Below are 19,382 nucleotides of genomic sequence, written 5' to 3'. Positions count from 1 at the left end.
TGCAAAGCTCTGGGGGTAAATTCTGCCCTCAGTTCCTTGTACAGTCCCATTGCCTTCAGTGCAGGGGGCTGCACGGGTGCCACTGAGGGCAGAATTTGGGCCATGCTATCTTTCTGAATATGACTAACCTATTAGACATCCATAGCAGGGCATTGATCACCTGGGAACAATATTGATGAATACAGGAAAGCAGAGGCCTAATCCTTCTTCACGTATAGCAGCGTCTCACCCTGACACATGGAGGCCAGTTTAGAGGAGGCTGATGTTCACAGTTTTACCAGAAAAGAGTTAGCCCAAGACAGGCCCATGTTGGTCAGTTCAGGCAGGAGTTAGTGAGGATGACAACTTCTTGTTAATGGAAAAGTGGTGCTGATACTTCCTAAAGTCAGGGCCGGCTCCAGGCACAAGCCCACCAAGCTTGTGCTTGGGGCGGCACCTGGAGGGGGGCGGCGCAGTGCGGTGCTCTGGCCACCGGGGAGAAAGGAGCCTCAGTGGGCTCGCCGCCGGGGAGAGCGGAGACCTGGCCACGCTCTCCGCCTTCCCCCCGGCGCTCTGGCCGCCGGGGAGAGCGGAGCCCCGGCCGGGCTCGCCACCCTCCCCCTGGCGCTCCGGCCGGTTGGGGAGAGCGGCCCACGGCTGGGCTCGGCGCCCTCCCCTGCCACGCTGGGGGGTGGGTGGGTGGGTGGTGGGAGGCTTTTTTGCCTGGAGCAGCAAAAAAGCCAGAGCCAGCCCTGCCTAAAGTACATCCCAGCCACAGAGGTGCTGACAAATGTAAGCAAAGGGCCAGGGAGATGGGGACAAGCATTCAGATAGCAGGCACGATAGCTCACTACAATACAGATACAACAAGGAGTCTGGTGGCACCAATCTGTTAGTCTTTAAGGTGCCACCAGACTCCTTGTTGTTTTTGTAGATACAGACTAACACGGCTACCCCCTGATACTTGATACAATACAGATAATTACTTCCAAACAGCACAAACCAAAGAGCTGATGCAGACTTATGAAATCCAGAGAGATCATAGCAAAGGCTGTGGGGGGAAGCAAGGGAACTTGTCTGAATTTGACAAAGAAACCTAATTTCGTGTTAATGAATTATTGCTCTACATTCATGAAGATTTGCTATGTTTCCATTGTATACCCCTAAGTAGCCTGCTTTTTCCAGGGAAACCAGAGCTGCAACCAGCAGGACAAATCTTTCAGATCCTTGCCGGCATGGACTTCCAAGTGATCTCAACCATGATCAAGAAATCTTGGACATTGGCCTGTTCCTGAAAATCCTTTAGTTAAATGTGAAAGGCCCCCTCGGCTGCTAAACACTCCATTCTCCAATCCTTAGCCTTCAAATGTAACAAATATAATGTGCCTTCAGCATGGACGGTGGGTGAACCACCAGCTTGGGAAGGCTAACCCCCAGCCTAACCCACCCCTTCCGCCTGAGGCCCCGCCCCTCCCCCCCATCCCAGATCTCCCGCCCCCCGCAGCTGTCAGCCCCCCCAACCCCAGAGCACCGGGCAGGTGGCGCGCGGCCCATCCCGGCCCCCTGGAACACCAGGCAGTATGTGCCCCCTCACGATCCCCTGGAGCATGGGGTGGTGCGTGCCCCCCAGCTCCAGAGCATGGGGTAGGTGGCACGCGGAGCCCCCCCCGCCCGAGCCCCTGGAGTGGCGGGTGGCGCATAGCTCCCTCTCCCCCCAGCCCTGGAGCACTGGCTGGCGCGGCCCCAATTCCAGCCCCTCCTCCCTCCCCCCCAGCACTGGGCAGCCCCAGCTAACCCAAGTCCCAGCCCCCTAGCCCCAGACCCAGCAGGCTTCCCTTCCCAGAAGAGGAGCAGACTGCCTGGGCTGGGGCCAACTAGCAGCAGAAAGGGGCCTCCGAATGGAGCGTGGGTGGGGTCACGCAGGGCTGTTTGGGGAGGCAGAGTCTTCCCCTGCCTATTAGACCCACTGCCCATGGCCTTCAGGAGACACATGTCAACTCCCTTTCTGCCAGCCACCTTAACATCAAAGGTTAGGACCTTATGAGTTACTCTCTGGCTAGTAACTATGACCGTGCACACTATATTAGAGAGGATCTTGCTGACACGGAACCACTTCCACCTAATTCAGACCTCTGTGATATTGTGAGAGTCGCCCATTTCAGAGTGGTGAGTGTGTACGAGCCCCCTAGCCACCCCTGGGCTATCTCAAATATTCTTCCTAAGTTCCCACACCCTGCCATCTATGTTGGAGATCTTAATAGCCCCCACACCACTCGGGGATACAGAGTCAGATCAAAGTGGAGTTGACCTTTTGGTCTGGGCCTTGCTCCATGTCCTTCACCTCATTCATGACCCAAAACAAGGGGGTACTTTTCTTGCTGCCAGATGGAAGCAAGACTTACTCCCCTGGTCACACCTGGGCCACCAGCACAGGCAATGCTCCAGTGCACGCTATAAGCAGTGTATTGAAAAACTTTCCACATAGTCATAATCTTTACCAAAATTGGAGTAACCATACCTGTTGTGAGTACCAATAAAAGCCCTCACTGGAGCTATCAGAAAGCAAACTGGCCCAGCTTTACACAATTCACTGGTGGGTGTATCTTTTATGTCCTGAACAACATCTCTATCAAAGGAGCTTATGTGTGGTTCACAACGGCTATTTACAAAGCTGCCACCAACTCAGTTCCAAGAGGTGGTTGTCAGGCCTACATTCCCTGCCTAGCTAAGGAGTGTGCAGAACTCCTCAAGTGATATAAAGAGAATTGTGATCCAGACATTGCCACATATCTTGTAGACGGCTTGAATGCTTCCAAAAGCGCAAGACAGGAGGCTACCATGGAACTAAACCTGTCTAGATCCAGCCACAAAGCCTGGGCACTCATCAGAAGAGTTGGTGCTGCTCAGAAGCCTCCAGCACAGCACCAGCACACAGTCTCTCCAAACAGCATTGCTACCCACCTGATAAATGTCCCAAAGGTAGAGAAGGACAAAAATTTTGAAGGTGAGGCAAAGAAGAAATGGGAGCAATATAAACACCTGGAAGTGAAGAAGGCTTCCAGTCTTTCACCGCAGATGAAATAGAAAGGGCAACAGAATAGAATAGAATAGAATAGAATAGAATAGAATATTAGGGTTGGAAAAGACCTCAGGAGGTCATCTAGTCCAATCCCCTGCTCAAAGAAGGACCAGCACCAACTAAATCATCCCAGCCAGGGCTTTGTTAAGCCGGGCCTTAAAAACCTCTAAGAATGGAGATTCCACCACCTCCCTAGGGAACCCATTCCAGTGCTTCACCACCCTCCTAGTGAAATAGTGTTTCCTAATATCCAACCTAGACCTTCCCCACTGCAACTTGAGACCATTGCTTCTTGTTCTGTCACCACTGCAACTTGAGACCATTGCTTCTTGTTCGATCAAACATTAAAAACAGGTAAGGCCTCTGGGGGGTGGCATCTCCCCCAAATTCCTGAAGAACTTGGGAAAAACTAGCAGACAACAGGTAGCCATCTTCCTCTCTAGGGTCATCCAGGAGAATAAAATACCTAAGCTCTGGTGCAGAGCAAAAGCAACAGCCTTGTTAAAAATCCGAGAAAGACCACAACAAGTTACTACCCCATCTCTGTGCTAAGCTGAGTGCACAAATTAGCTGAAAGGCTTATCCTGCCAAAAAAAATGCCTCCAGCACTGATGATATCCTGAGTGCAGATCAAGCAGGTTTCAGACTAAACTGCAATACTTGTGATCAAGTGCTGGCAATCACCACCTGCATCGAGAATGGCTTCTGGACCAAGCAGAAGACAGAATCTGTATTCCTAGATTTTACTGTGGCATATGGCATGATCTAGCATACAGGCTTACTGTACAAACTGTCATTGGTCCTATTGACATGGGTTGTCAGGGCTGTGGAACTATTGCTAAGAGGCTGCTGGTTTCAAATTTTACTTAGACAAAAGAAACCCCAGCTCCTGGAGGTCCCAAAACAACAGTTTATTCTCAGGTCCAACACTGACACTTTTCAACCTCTTCACAAATGACTTTTCCAGCACCACTGCCAGGTGTTTTATCAATGCAGACAATGACATCTGTCTGGTAGTGCAGGACCAGGAATTCAGTCACCTAGACCAGTGGTTCACAACCAGGGGTACATGTAACCCTGGGTGTACACAGAGGTCTTCCAGGGGGTACATCAACTCATTTAGATATTTACCTAGTTTTACAACAGGCTACATAAAAAGCACGAGCGAAGTCAGTACAAACTAAAATTTCATACAGACAATAATTTGTTTGTTGTTACACTGAAATGTAAATACAATATTTATATTCCGATTAATGTATTTTATAATTATATGGTAAAACTGAGAAAGTAAGCAAATTTTTAATAACAGTGTGTGACACTTTTGTATTTTTATGTCTGATTGTGTAAGCAAGTAGTTTTAAAGTGAGGTGTAACTTGGGGATACACAAATCAGACTCCTGAAAGTGGTACAGTAGTCTGGAAAGTTTGAGAGCCACTGACCTGGAAGTCCTGAATGTTGACATGAACAGATGGCCCACTATTGTACTTAAATCTCTTACCAAAAAGACAGTTTCCAGCTGCTTCCATCTATACCACACAAAGGCCAACAAACAGCTCAACATCCTCCTGCATAAGTACAGGCTGGACCACAACCCGAAGCATGTATATCTAGGTGTTACACTGGATTGGACTGTGACTTTCAAGGAACACCTTACCGAGACATTGATGAAAATAAAGACCAGAAACAACCTGATCAGCATATTGTCACAGTTCAGGGCAAATGCACCTGTATTCCCTGTCCCTGGTCCCTTGAGGGGACACACTGTAGGCTCCCGGCTCCTCAGTCATCAGCTCTCTTGAGTAGAGACCTGAGTTCTCTCCCTCCAGAGCGGGGTATTTCCAGGCTGCACAGTTCTCTGCCTACACTGTGATATCCCCAGCAAGCCAGGCTGCCTTTATAGGCCATTGTTTGCCCTTTGTTTCCTCTTTGAAGGCTACGAACAGCATGATTTCCAGCAGTGGTAAGTTACTACACAGCCCTGTAAGCAAGCACATATATTCTTAAGGTGGAAAAATTTCAGAGAAATCATAAAAAATATACAAGTTCTTATTCACAAGCTCAAAGCTTACCAGAGCTCACAAATCAGTCCTATGGGCCTCCGAAGGCTGAAGTACTTCCAGCCCTTCCCAGGAAAGACTGGGGTCCCCTTTGAACAGAAGGTCCTGTCTATTTGCTGGATCACAGAAGGCCCCGAGTCAGTTAGAACTCAGGCTATTTCTCCAAAAGGCCTTTCTGTGTCTGTTGGATAGTCCAGTATGAACAGTTGAAGTAATCCTGCTCAGGGCCAGCTCTAGGCACCAGCAAAACAAGCAGGTGCTTGGGGCAGCACATTTGCAGGGGGCGGCATTCTGGCCATCCTTTTTTTGTTTTTTGTTTTTTTTTTAAACTCACTTCCTCCCCTCTTGCAATGCTGCAGAAACGGAGAACCCATGGGACCCTGGGAGCTGTAGTTCCTTGCCTAGCTCCCTGCCTATAGAGCCAGCCCTGGAGCAGGGAAAGAATTACATTTCCCAGCAATCCCCTGGCAGCTATCAACAGGAAAGGGAGGGGGAGGGAGTGAGGTAGCTGAGCCATGCTGCAGCTTGCTGTGAATGGAGAGCTGGCTGCTAGAGCGGGGTGGCACTGTGAGTGGGGGACAAGTGTGCCCAGCCCAAGGAGTAGAAGGCTTTGCCCCAGATATCCCCCTCAGAAGACTTCCCCAGACTGGATTAGGGATACTGGTGTGACCTCACCTTGCAGCCCCCAAAGAAGGAATTGGGTGGACTAAAGGGACAGTGCACCTCTCTATCTGAAGCCTAGCAAGGGAGGTACGTGGATCCCACTAGACTTTAAAATGAAAAGTAAGGGAGGGGAGGCTCTGCTAGAGGACCTGGGCAGCTTTAGATACAGTACCAGGCACGTAGGAGGATTTGCACTTCTGAGTCATGGAAGCAGAAATTGACTCTTCCTTTCCAGATATAGCTAATATTCAGAAAGGGAATCTAGCATCTGCCTTCCAGATTTGAACACCCTCAAAATTCAGGAGTGCTCAAGCTCAATTTGGGCAGCTGTTACTTAGAATCATAGAATCATAGAATCATAGAATATCAGAGTTGGAAGGGACCTCAAGAGGTCATCTAGTCCAACCCCCTGCTCATTTCTCCCAAATCAAATATACTGATCCACTGTAACTTGCTGAAGAAAAAGTAAGATAACATTGAGCAAGCAATGCTTCCCAGTGATTTTTAGGACTGGAATTGCTATTTTCAACAGCCATTGCTTTTTTATATATATATATAGTTTTATTTGTTTAAAAGGAAGATAGTGATTGCTTTGTCAAATTCCCTATAGAAACAAAGAGTGGAGCAAAAGAATAATAAAGGCGCCTCAACTTTTCCTCATTTATGTAGGACAGTCTTATAATATGCATCCAGACATCCTCCAATCACACAAGCTGAAAATTGTTCCACTTTACTGCAGTTCTGTAACCATATGGGAACCAATCCTGTCTGTGTTCTGTGCACGTTCAAAATTCCTGCTGAATGACCCGCCCTGGGAGCGAGTTATCAGTGACCCAGGGCTAGGACAGCAGGAGAGTGCAGGTTGGGGGGAGAACCCAGGGCTGGGGCAGCAAGGAGCGGGGCGGGGGGAAGCCCCGGGCTGGGGTGGGGGGGCAGCCAAAATGTTTTTTGCTTGGGGCGGCAAAAAACCTAGAGCCGGCCCTGATCCTGCCCCAGTGGTGGTGCTTCTTGGGAGGTGTTTCAACCTCAGTGAATTTGACTAATTCCCCCCTACCCTCAATGTTCTTAGTTCCTGGAGGGCTGTGGTCCCCCTCCTGCATGCAATTACAGACAGACCTTATATATTAACTGCTTGTTGCTTTGTTGCAGATATGATGTGTGGGAAACATGACTCACCTGGAGAAACACTAGGCACAGGGCACAACATCTGAACATGCGACCCAACATACAAATGTGGACCCATTTAGCTCCCATTGACTTCTTATTAATTATTATGATGATGTAACATTTGTATTATGGCAGTGCCTAGGAGTCCTAGTTCTGGATCAAGACTCATTGCACTAGGTGCTGCACAACCAAACAACAGACAGTCCCAGCCCCAAGGAGCTCACAGTCTCAGCAGGGAGTTGAGGGCTCTGCACACTCATATGCCACAGTGTTGTTCTGCCTTTGTCTCTCTCTACACACATTTTATACTGTTTACGTATCCTTAACACACATGCGTTGGTCACATTTCTGTGACTACAAAGAAATTCCCAATAGATTGTAGAATCCAGGTCCAAACTGCACTGTTATTGTTCCCGATCTCACCTGCACAACCCTTTGGGGATTCCCAGTCTGTCATGGATCACAAGATTCTTCTCAATGAATTTATACTCAATTGATAAATCTCCTACTCACAAATTAATTGTCAGACACAGACACTTACGGTGACCTGGGAAAGCAACATGGAGAAATACTTTTCAACCCAAGTATTTTCTCACTAACTTCACCACTCTCTCTGCCCTTGCCTGCACCGGGGAAAAAATGTACACTTTAGAAAACGTGCTGTAGGGAGAGGCACAAAACAAATCAGCTGCACGGCTCATTGTACCAAATGTGTTCTTAATTTCTTCAGCACTCCTCACCTGTGTGCCCGAGTGCCTGGCCAGATTTAAGGTTCAGCATGGATCTCTGGAAGGCAGTTTCTCACTGATACAGAATGCTGGAGTCTGATTCCTTCACTGCCAGGTACATTCCCACATGGCTGTTTGGGGGAATGATTGCGGAAGCAGGTGCATTGTTACATGGTGTTCTAAGGGAGTGAGAGTTGAGATAAGCCCAGCCTGCAGAAGCATGTTCCATAACAATGGACCCTTTGATGAGACAGACTCTGCCTGTGACCACCAGGGTTTGACCTCTACAGGCCATCAGCCAAAGCGTCTGTACTGAGCACAGCAGACATGCTGAGGAGTGGTGAGGGAGGCAGTAGCTCAGGTCCCTGGTTCCGAGCCCATTCCAGGTTTGAATGTGGGGATGAGAATTTTTAGAAATGGACTCTAAATTTGACTGACAGCTCAGCACTAGTGAATTGGCAGCAGAGCCTTCAGGAGCTGTCTTCAAGGTGGTTGTCTTAGAAGGCAGTTTACCATGTGCTGCATCGATTGCAGCTTCTGGGTTGGAGCGAGTTGTAGTTGTCCTCTCTGGGTGTTACATACTTCACTCAGGATGGGCAAAGCTGTGATGAAGGTGACAGAAGGCATTTGTGGCCACAGCTTCACCTAGGCTTCCACAAGCAAGGAGGAGTTGGGCCACCTTCGCCACTGGGGGCAGATGTCTGCAGCAAGGGTAGGTCAGCCGTGCCCTCAAACTATCTTCCCCAGCTAGCAGCATTGCCTCATCCTGCCTGGATTAAGCTGTAGCCACTGCTGCTCCATCAAAGCCTCCCTTCACTCAGGCATAGCCAGGGTGTGCACAGGCCTGGCTCATCTCAATAATACTGGGGTCCCCTCACTGTGATGGTGCAGGGGAATCAGGCCCCCAATGTCTGGATTTGTGAAGAATGTGTTATGCAGCTGGGAGCCATCCGTATAATGATGGCAACAGAGCTTGGTGTGTCACTCTCTCCACTGTGCCCTTGCATAGATGCTAAACACAATCACTGACCCTGGCAAGGCTTTATCAGGAGAGAAGTTAACAGCACTACTTTGGGGAATGAGCAGAGCCAGTGAAGCTGCTCTGTTTATACCCGCCGAGCCCCATAGATGGGTATACAGTGACGGGTGGGCCACAGGCCTGAATGCCACTGAAAGATGGTGCACCATGGGCATTTGCTCTGTCCAGCAGGCAGATCACCCATCAGCACAGGGAGGGCTCTCTCTGTGCCATGTCAAGGCCCAAACTCGGACGGGAAAGGACTCAGACGCCTACATGCTTCTGGAGCCTCCCCACCACAGGTTCGAAGTCCCTGCCCAAAAGAGAAAGGGTGATACTGGAAAGGACTGTAACTTGCAAGATTACCCATGATTATTAGATTAATAGATAATAAGGCCAGAAGAGACCATTGTGATCATCTAGTCTGGCCTCCTGCATAACATGGGCCATAGAAATTCTTGTTTAAACTAGAGCGGATCTTTTGAAAACATCCTGTCTTGATTTAAAAATTGCCAATGATGGAGGCTCTACACTTAGTGTGGTAAATTGTTCCAATGGTTAATTACCTTCACTGTTGAAAATTTGCTCCTTATTTCAAGTTTGAATTTGTCTAGCTTCAAATGCAAGCATTTGGTTTGTGGCTTCTTTTGAATGGTGTTACTTTTCTCTGCTAGACTGAAGAGCCCTTTGTTATCAAAGTTTTGTTTCCTTTGTAGATAACTTATAGACTTTGGCCAAGTCACTCCTTGACACCCCTCTTGTTAAGATAAACAGATTGAGCTCCTGGAGTTTAATACTATAAGGCACATTTTCTAGTCCTTTAATGATACTTATGTTTTTTCTCTGAACTGTTTCGAATTTATCCACATCCATCTTCAGTTGTGGATGCCAGAACTGGAAACAGGATTCCAGTAGTAGTGGTCACACCAGCACAAAACACAGGAGTAATATAACCTCTTTACTCCTACTCAATATTGCCTTCTTTATACACCCCAGGATCACATTAGTCCTTCTGGCCATATTGTTGCTCTGGGAGCTCACATTCATCAGTTTATCCAGCACAATCCTTCAAGTCCTTTTCAGAGACGCTGCTTCCCATGTTAAGAGCCCTCCCTGTTGTAAGTATGGCCTACATTTCTTTGTTCATAGATTTATAACTTTACATTTAGCCATATTAAAATGCATATTGTTTGCTTGTGACCATCTCTACCAAGCAATCCAGATCACTCTGTGTCAATGACATGTCTTCTTCATTATTTATCACTCCCTCAATTTTTGTGTCATCTGCAAACTCTATCAGTTGCGATTTTATGTTTCCTTCCACATCACTGATCAAACTGTTAAATAGCCTATGACTTAAACCAATCACTGCAGGAGCTCACTAAAAACGCACACGCTAAGTGATGAATCCCCGTTTACACTGACATGGTGAGACCTATGTGTTAGCCAGTTTTTGATCCATTTAATGTGTGCCAAGTTAATTTTGTAACTTTTTAGTTTTTTAATCAAAATGTTTTTGTGGTATGAAGTCAAAAACCCTACAGAAGTGTAAGTATATTACACCAACACTATTGCCTTTATCAACCAAACTCATCATCTCGTAAAAAAGAAAAAAGATATCAGATTAGTTTGATAGGATCTATTTTCCATAAACCCATGCCAATTGGCATTAATTATATTACCCTCCATTAACTCTGTACTAATCAAATCCTATATCAGCTACTTCATTATTTTGCCCAGGATTGATATAAGGCCAACAGGTCTATAATTACCTGGGTTGTCCCATTTACCCTTTTTGAATATTGGCACTGCATTCATTAGCTTTTTTTCTGTCCTCTGGAACTTCCTGCTGGGTGCTGGCTCCCTGAGCAGGGCTGGCTTATTGCACTAACCATTTGCATTCGCAGCCTCTGACAGTGGCAGACTCGGCTACTCTGCATATCCAGCCAGGGCATGGACCTCCCCAATGCTTACACCACTTCTTCCTGTGGTGGGATAGGTTCAAACACAATGAGGGGTTCTCGAGCTCATTCTTTTCCCCCTTCTGTCTCCACATCAGCAGGGATGGGAAGGATTCTGGATTTGCTCCTCTTTTTCTGTGACCCTAGATGTGAGTTCCTTGCAGGGTCGGCTCTAGGTTTTTTGCTGCCCCAAGCAAAAAAATTTTTGGCTGCCCCCACCCCAGCCCTGGGCTCTCCCCCTCCCAACTGCATCCTCCTGCTGCCCCAGCCCTGGGTCACTGGTAACTCGCTCCCAGGGCGGGTCATTCAGCAGGAATTTTGGATGTGCACAGAACACAGACAGGATTGGTTCCCACATGGTTACAGAACTGCAGTAAAGTGGAACAATTTTCAGCTTGTGTGATTGGAGGATATCTGGATGCATGTTATAAGACTGTCCTACATAAATGAGGAAAAGTTGAGGTGCCTTTATTATTCTTTTGTTCCATTCTTTGTTTCTATAGGGAATGCACTATCACGGTCTTTCTTTTAAACAAATAAAACTAAAACTTAAAAAAAAAAAAAAAAAAAAAGCAATGGCTGTTGAAAATAGCAATTCCAGTCCTAATAACCACTGGGCAGCATTTCTTGCTCAATTTATTTTACTTTTTCTACAGCAAGTTACAGTGGATCAGTATATTTGATTTGGCAGAAATGAAGTAACAGCTGCCCAAATGGAGCTTGAGCACTCCTGAATTCTGAGGGTGTTCAAATCTGGAAGGCAGGTGCTAGATTCCCTTTCTGAATATTAGCTATATCTGGAAAGGAAGAGTCAATTTCTGCTTCCATGGCTCAGAAGTGGAAATCCTCCTACGTGCCTGGTACTGTATCTAAAGCTGTCCAGGTCCTCTAGCAGAGCCTCCCCTCCCTTACTTTTCATTAAGTCTAGTGGGATCCACATACCTCCCTTGCTAGGTTTCAGATAGAGAGGTGCACCGTCCATTTAGTCCCCCCAATTCCTTCTTTGGGGGAGAGCCCAGGGCTGGGGCGGCAGGAGGTGCAGGTGGGGGGGAAGAGCCCAGGGCTGGGGCAGCAGGGGGTGCGGGTGGGGGCCAGAGCTGGAGTGGCAGGGGGTGCAGGGGGGAGGGGAAGAGCCCAGGACTGGGGCAGCAGGAGGTGCGGGGGGGAGGGGAAGAGCCCAGGACTGGGCAGCTGGGGAGTGCATGTGGTGGCCAGAGCTGGGGCAGCAGGGGGTGTGGGCGAGGGGGGGCGGCAAAAAACCTAGAGCTGGCTCTGTTCCTACCATTCACAGCAAGCTGCAGATTTCAGTTCCATACTCCTTTCCCACACCCCTTCCTGTTGCTAGTGGCCAAGGGAATGCTGGGAAATGTAGTTCTTTCCCTGCTCCAGGGCTGGCTCTATAGGCAGGGAGCTAACCAAGGAACTACAGCTCCCAGGGGCCCCTGTTGGTTCTTAGCTCCCATGCTGGATTCTTGCGCCCCTTGCAAATCGGCCACCCCAAGCAACTGCTTGCTTTGCTGGTGCCTAGAGCCGGCCCTTGTTCCTTGCAGTGGGGGACATTTACACATAGGGCAGGACACTGGCAGGAAGGCACACTATTCAGAACTGCTCTGCTGGCAGGGTCTTCACAGTATCCGTGGTGGAGGAGTTCACAGGACTCCTTGTAACTGTAGGAAAGTTGTTTTCCCTGCACAGGTAGTGGAACTAGGTGTATTTTCTGTATTTATGGGATTATGAGGTAAGTGCTTATCAAATGTGAACATAAGAACAGGCATACTGGGTCAGACCAATGGTCCATCTACCCCAGTACCCTGTCTTCTGACAGTCACCAATGCCAGGTGCTTTAGAGGGAATGAACAGAACAGGACAATTATCAAGTGATCCATCCCCCGCCATCCACTCCCAGGTTCTGGCAATCAGAGGCCAGGGACACCCAGAGCATGGGGTCCCTGACCATTTTGTCTAATAGCCCTTGATGGACCTATCCTCCATGAATTTATCTAATTCTTCTTTGAACCCAGTTATAGTTTTGGCGGTCACAACGGCCCCATGCAGCGTAACTACAGTTGTGTGATTCCAGCACCACCATGATGTCCTCTGCTGAACAGAGCTGGGATTGGATTCTCACTTCCACTCCAGTGGTTTCATGCAGCTCTGGTGTTGCAAAGCAGGGAGAAACCCAGTGAAACTGGCCTTCTAGGAGTTCCCTCTTGGTGGGGTGAATATGAGGTGGTGTCTATGCCACCGCAGTTCCCTGCCCCAAGATCTGGGAAGGCTCAGAGAAGGGCCTGCTCAGGGAGATGTCTCCTTGGCCAAGGTACACAGTGAAAGAGAGGCTCAAAAAGATTCTCTTTTGGAAGTTATATAAAGCCAATCTCATAGAACTGGAAGGGACCCTGAAAGGTCATTGAGTCTAGCCCCTGCCTCCACTAGCAGGAACAAGTACTGATTTTGCCCCAGATCCCTAAGTGGCCCCCTCAAGGATTGAATTAATAACCTTGGGTTTAGCAGGCTAATGCTTAAACCACTGAGCTATCCCTCCCTCCAAGCTGATAATCCTCTTTGAGACACAATTTGTGTTTTTTAATCATGGCCAACAGTGTGAGGCCAAGGATCTCACTTCAATGAGCTTTACACAAAATCCAGGGCTTGAGAGAGATGGGGGCAGCGAAGAGGATTTAGTCTTTCACCCCACAGTGTTAGTGCAAACTCTGCCCTCAAGGAGTGTGGCCCACAACAAGTGTGCTCTGCATTGGTTCCTGAGAGCATGGTAGGGTTTAGACCCTATCACTTTCTCCCATGTACAGGTTTCATAGCTTCCAAGTCCAGAAGGGACAATTGTAACCATCTACTCTGACCTCCTGGATAACACAGGCCAGAGATCTGCCCCCAGATAGTTCCTAGAGCAGAAAAAGCTGGGCTGGGAATAAGTAGGAAGAACTTGAAATGCTAGTTAATAAACGCAACTGTGACTTAGTTGGCATCACAGAGACTTGGTGGGATAATACACATGACTGCAATGTTGGTATAGAAGGGTACAGCTTGCTCAGGAAGGACAGGTGAGTAAAAAGGGAGGAGGTATTGCCTTACATATTAAAAATGTATACACATGGAGTGAGGTTGAGATGGAAACAGGAGACAGACTTGTTGAAAGTCTCTGGGTAAAGATAAAAGGGGTAAAAAACAAGGATGATGTCATGGTAGGAGTCTACTGCAGACCACCTAGCCAGGAAGAAGAGGTGGATGAGGCTTTTTTTAAACTAACAAAATCATCCAAAGCACAGGACTTGGTGATGATGGGGGACTTCAACTGCCCAGACTTCTGTTGGGAAAATAACACAGCAGGGCACAGATTATCCAGCAAGTTCTTGAAATGTATTAGAGACAATTTTTTATTTAAGAAGGTGGAGAAAGCTAACAGGGGAGAGGCTGTTCTAGATTTGATTTTGAGAAATAAGGAGGAACTGGTTAAGAATTTGAAAGTGGAAGGCAGCTTAGGTGAAAGTGATCATGAAAAGGGTAGAGTTCATGATTCTAAGAAATGGTAGGGAGGGAAAACAGCACATTAGGGGCCATGCTCCTCTTGACCTGCTGCTCACAAACAGAGAAGAATTGGTAGGGGAAGTAGAAGTGGGTGGCAACCTGGGCAGCAGTGACCATGAGATGGTTGAATTCAGGATCCTGACAAAAGGAAGAAAGGAGAGCAGCAGAATACAGACCCTGGACTTCAGAAAAGCAGACTTTGACTCCCCCAGGGAACTGATGGGCAGGATCCCCTGGGAGAATAACATGAAGGGGAAAGGAGTCCAGGAGAGCAGGTTGTATTTTAAAGAAGCCTTATTGAGGGCACAGGAACAAACTATCCCTATGTGCAGAAAGAATAGCAAATATGGCAAGTGACCAGCATGGCTTAACAGAGCAATCTTCGGTGATCTTAAACACAAAAAGGAAGCTTACAAGCAGTGGAAACTTGGTCAGATGACTAGGGAGTATAAAAATATTGCTCAAGCATGCAGGAGTGTAATCAGGAAGGCCAAAGCACAATTGGAGTTGCAGCTAGCAAGGGATGTGAAGGGTAACAAGAAGGGTTTCTACAGGTATGTTAGCAACAAGAAGAAGGTCAGGGAAAGTGTGGGACCCTTACTGATGGCGGAGGCAACCTAGTGACAGATGGCGTGGAAAAGGCTGAAGTACTCAAAGCTTTTTTTGCCTCGGTCTTCACAGACAAGGTCAGCTCCCAGACTGCTGCAGTGGGCAGCACAGTATGGGGAAGAGGCGAGCAGCTCTCAGTGGTGAAAGAACAGGCTAAGAACTATTTAGAAAAGCTGGACATGCACAAGTCCATGGGGCCAGATGCAATGCATCTGAGGGGGCTGAGGGACTTGGCTGATGTGATTGTAGAGCCATTGGCCATTATCTTTGAAAAGTCATGCCGATCAGGGGATGTCAAGGCTGATTCCCCACTCTGGCACTTCAAGTGCAGAAGCTGGGGGCCCGCAAGGATTCTAAAAATTAATACGGGCCACTCTAGTTTTGTATAAAACTCCCAAGGTTACAGCTTCTCTCTGACTTTGGATGGGTAGATGCTGCCACCACCCAAATGCAAAACCCCCCTTTTTGGAACAATTCCTTCATGTGGGGTACCCTCAAGCCTTAAACACACACACACACACACACACACGAAGAGCTGAGAAAGAAAAACAAAGGAAATTAGCTCTGGCTACCAGCTAATCAAACAGCATAGGCACAAACCTCTTAGGACACCAAAAATCCAATCCTGTTCTTAGAAAAGGTACATTTTATTAAAAACAAAAAGAAAAAAAAATACATCTGAAAACTCAGGCTATTGCTAGATTTTAAAAGAGCAATTCCAAAAATTAAGCACCCAAATTAGCTTTCTTGGAGGGTTCAGCTTAAAGGTTAAAAGCAAACAAAAGCATCTGGGGTTAGCACAGAGGAGTCCACAAGCCAATAAGAAATAAAATAACCCTAATCACGTCTTCCTAGACATTCCCTGATTTACTTACATATTTGGGGTTTCAGATAAGTAGGTTTGAGATATGATTTGATGCTTTTTCATACCTGGTTTTAAAGCTGCTTACAGCATTGCTGCTCTGTGTCTCTCTTTCATGGAGAACCACAACAGAAACAAAGGGGAAGTTTTTTCCCCATTTTAAAAAGTTCTAGCCTTCCCATTGGCTCTTTTCATCATAGAATCATAGAATATCAGGGTTGGAAGGGACCTCAGGAGGTCATCTAGTCCAACCGCCTGCTCAAAGCAGGACTAATCTCCAGACAGATTTTTGCCCCAGATCCCTAAATGACCCCCTCAAGGACTGAACTAACAGCCCTGGGGGAATAGCTCAGTGGTTTGAGCATTTGCCTGCTAAACCCAGGGTTAGAAGTTCAATCCTTGAAGGGGCCACTTAGGGATCTGAGACAAAAATCAGTATTTGGTCCTGCTAGTGAAGGCAGGGGGCTGGACTTGACCTTTCAGGGTCCCTTCCAGTTCTGTGAGATAGGTATATCTCCATATATTTAAAAAAAATAATCCAAGTTCCCATCTGCAAACTTGCTGAGGGTGCAGTCCATACATCCCATCATCCAGATGATTAATTAAGATATTGAACAGGACCTCCACTTGATGCCAGCTAGACATGGAGCCATTGATCACTATCCCTTGAGCCCGATGATCTAGCCAGCTTTCTATCCACCTTATAGCCCATATAGGCTCTTTTGGTCAGGTGCCCACTCCCTTTCCTTTACCTGGGGACTTTTTTTTAACCCTTTACAGGTAAAGCAAGTAAAGAACAGCTACTAAGAGGAATTTAATAGCTAACTGGCTGGATGTCATAGAATCATAGAATATCAGGGTTGGAAGGGACCTCAGGAGGTCATCTTGTCCAACCCCCTGCTCAAAGCAGGACTAATTCCCAACTAAATCATCCCAGACAGGGCTTTATCAAGCCTGACCTTAAAAACCTCTAAGGAAGGAGATTCCACCACCTCCCTAGGTAACCCATTCCAGTGTTTCACCACCCTCCTAGTGAAAAAGTTTTTCCTAATCTCCAACCTAAACCCCCCTAACTGCAACTTGAGACCATTACTCCTTGTTCTGTCATCAGGTACCACTGAGAACAGTCTAGATCCATTCTCTTTGGAACCCCCTTTCAGGTAGTTGAAAGCAGCTATCAAATCCCCCTTCATTCTTCTCTTCTGCAGACTAAACAATCCCAGTTCCCTCAGCCTCTCCTCATAAGTCATGTGCTCAAGCCCCCTAATCATTTTTGTTGTCCTCTGCTGGACTCTTTCCAATTTTTCCACATCCTTCTTGTAGTGTGGGGCCTAAAACTGGACACAGTACTCCAGATGAGGCCTCACTAATGTCGAATAGAGGGGAATGATCACGTCCCTCGATCTGCTGGCAATGCCCCTACTTATACAGCCCAAAATGCCGTTAGCCTTCTTGGCAACAAGGGCACACTGTTGACTCATATCCAGCTTCTTGTCCACTGTAACCCCTAGGTCCTTTTCTGCAAAACTGCTTCCTAGGCATTCGGTCCCTAGTCTGTAACAGTGCATGAACAAGGAATATGTCCATAAAAGGGAGCTCCCCCCACCTTTCATTTATCACAGGGGAGGTCGCAGACAATTGGAAAAAGGCAAATATAGTACCCATCTTTAAAAAAGGGAAGAAGGAGAATCTGGGGAACTACAGATCGGTCAGCCCCACCTCAGTCACCAGAAAAATCATGGAGCAGATCCTCAAGTAACCCATTTTGAAGCACTTGGAGGAGGTGATCAGGAATAGTCAACATGGATTCACCAAGGACAAGTCATGCCTGACCAACCTGATTGCCTTCTATAATAAGATAACTGACTCTGTGGATATAGGGAAAGCAGTGGACGAGATATATATTTACTTTAGCAAAGCTTTTGTTACAGTCTCCACAGTATTCTTGCCAGCAAGATAAAGAAGTATGGATTAGATTAATGGACTATATGGTGGATAGAAAGCTGGCTAGATCGTGTGGCTCAATGGGTAGTGATCAACGGCTCGATGTCTAGTTGGCAGCCGGTATCAAGCGGAGTGCCACAGGGGTCAGTTCTGGGGCCAGTTTTGTTCAACATCTTAATTAATGATCTGGATGATGGGATGGATTGCACCCTCAGCAAGTTTGCGGATGACACTAAGCTGGGGGGAGAGGTAGATATGCTGGAGGATAGGGATACGGTCCAGAGTGACCTAGACAAATTGGATGATTGGGCCAAAAGAAATCTGATGAGGTTCAACAAGGACAAGTGCAGAGTCCTGCACTTAGGACAGAAGAATCCCATGCACTGCTACAGGCTGGGGACCGACTGGCTAAGCAGCAGTTCTGCAGAAAAGGACCTGGGGATTACAGTGGACAAGAAGCTGGATATGAGTCGACGGTGTGCCCTTGTTGCAAAGAAGGCTAATGGCATATTGGACTGCATTAGTAGGAGCACTGCCAGCAGATCAAGGGAAGTGATTATTCTATTCAGCACTGGTGAGGCAACATTTGGAGTATTGTGTCCAGTTTTGGGCCCCCTACTACAGAAAGGATGTGGACAAATTTTAGAGAGTCCAGTGGAGGGCAACAAAAATGATTAGGGGGCTGGAGCACATGACTTATGAGGAGAGGCTGAGGGAACTGGGGTTATTTAGTCTGCAGAAGAAAAGAGTGCAGGGGGATTTGATAGCAGCCTTCAACTACCTGAAGGGGGTTCCAAAGAGGATGGAGCTAGGTTGTTCTCAGTGGTGGCAGATGACAGAACAAGGAGCAATGGTCTCAAATTACAGCGGGGGAGGTGTAAGTTGTATATTAGGAAAAACTATTGCATTAGGAGGGTGGTGAAGCACTGGAATGGGTTACCTAGGGAAATGTTGGAATCTCCATCCTTAGAGGTTTTTAAGGCCTGGCTTGACAAAGCCCTGGCTGGGATGATTTAGTTGGGGTTGGTCCTACTTTGAGCAGGGGGTTGGACTAGATGACCTCCTGAAGTCTCTTCCAACCCTAATCTTCTATGATTCTATGAATAAAGAGAATGGGTTTCAAGAAAGCAGACTTTAGCAAACTCAGGGATTTGGTAGGTAAGATCCCATGGGAAGCACAATTGAAAACAGTTGGCAGTTTTTCAAAGGGACATTATTAAGGACAAAAGAGCAAGCTATCCCAATGCGTAGGAAAGATAGGAAGTATGACAAGATCACTCTGGCTTAGCCAGGAGATCTTCAATGATCTGAAACTCAAAAAAGAGTCCTACAAAAAGTGGAAATTAGTCAAATTACAAAGGATGAATACAAGCAAATAAAAGAAATATGTAGGGACAAAATTAGAAAGGTCAAGGCACAAAACCAGATTAAACTAACTAGAGACATAAAGGATATAAGAAAACATTCTATAAATACATTAGAAGTAAGAGGAAGACCAAGGGCGGGGTAGGCCCATTACTCAATGAGGAGGGGAAAACAATATAGAAAATATGGAAACAGCAGAAATGTGAAATGAGTTTTTTGTTTCAGTTTTCACCAAAAAGGTAAGTAGCGATTGGATGTCTAACATAGTGAATGCCAGTGAAAATAAGGTAGGATCAGAGGCTAAAATAGGGAATGAACAAGTTAAAAATTACTTAGACAAGTTATATGTCTTCAAATTGCAAGGGTTTGATGAAATACATCCTAGAATACTAAAGTTGCTGACTGA

This window comes from Chrysemys picta, chromosome 20 (assembly GCF_011386835.1).
Source record: "Chrysemys picta bellii isolate R12L10 chromosome 20, ASM1138683v2, whole genome shotgun sequence".
Classification (NCBI taxonomy): Eukaryota; Metazoa; Chordata; order Testudines; family Emydidae; genus Chrysemys; species Chrysemys picta.
The sequence above is the reverse complement of the archived record's forward strand: the minus strand, read 5'-3'. Positions refer to the sequence as shown.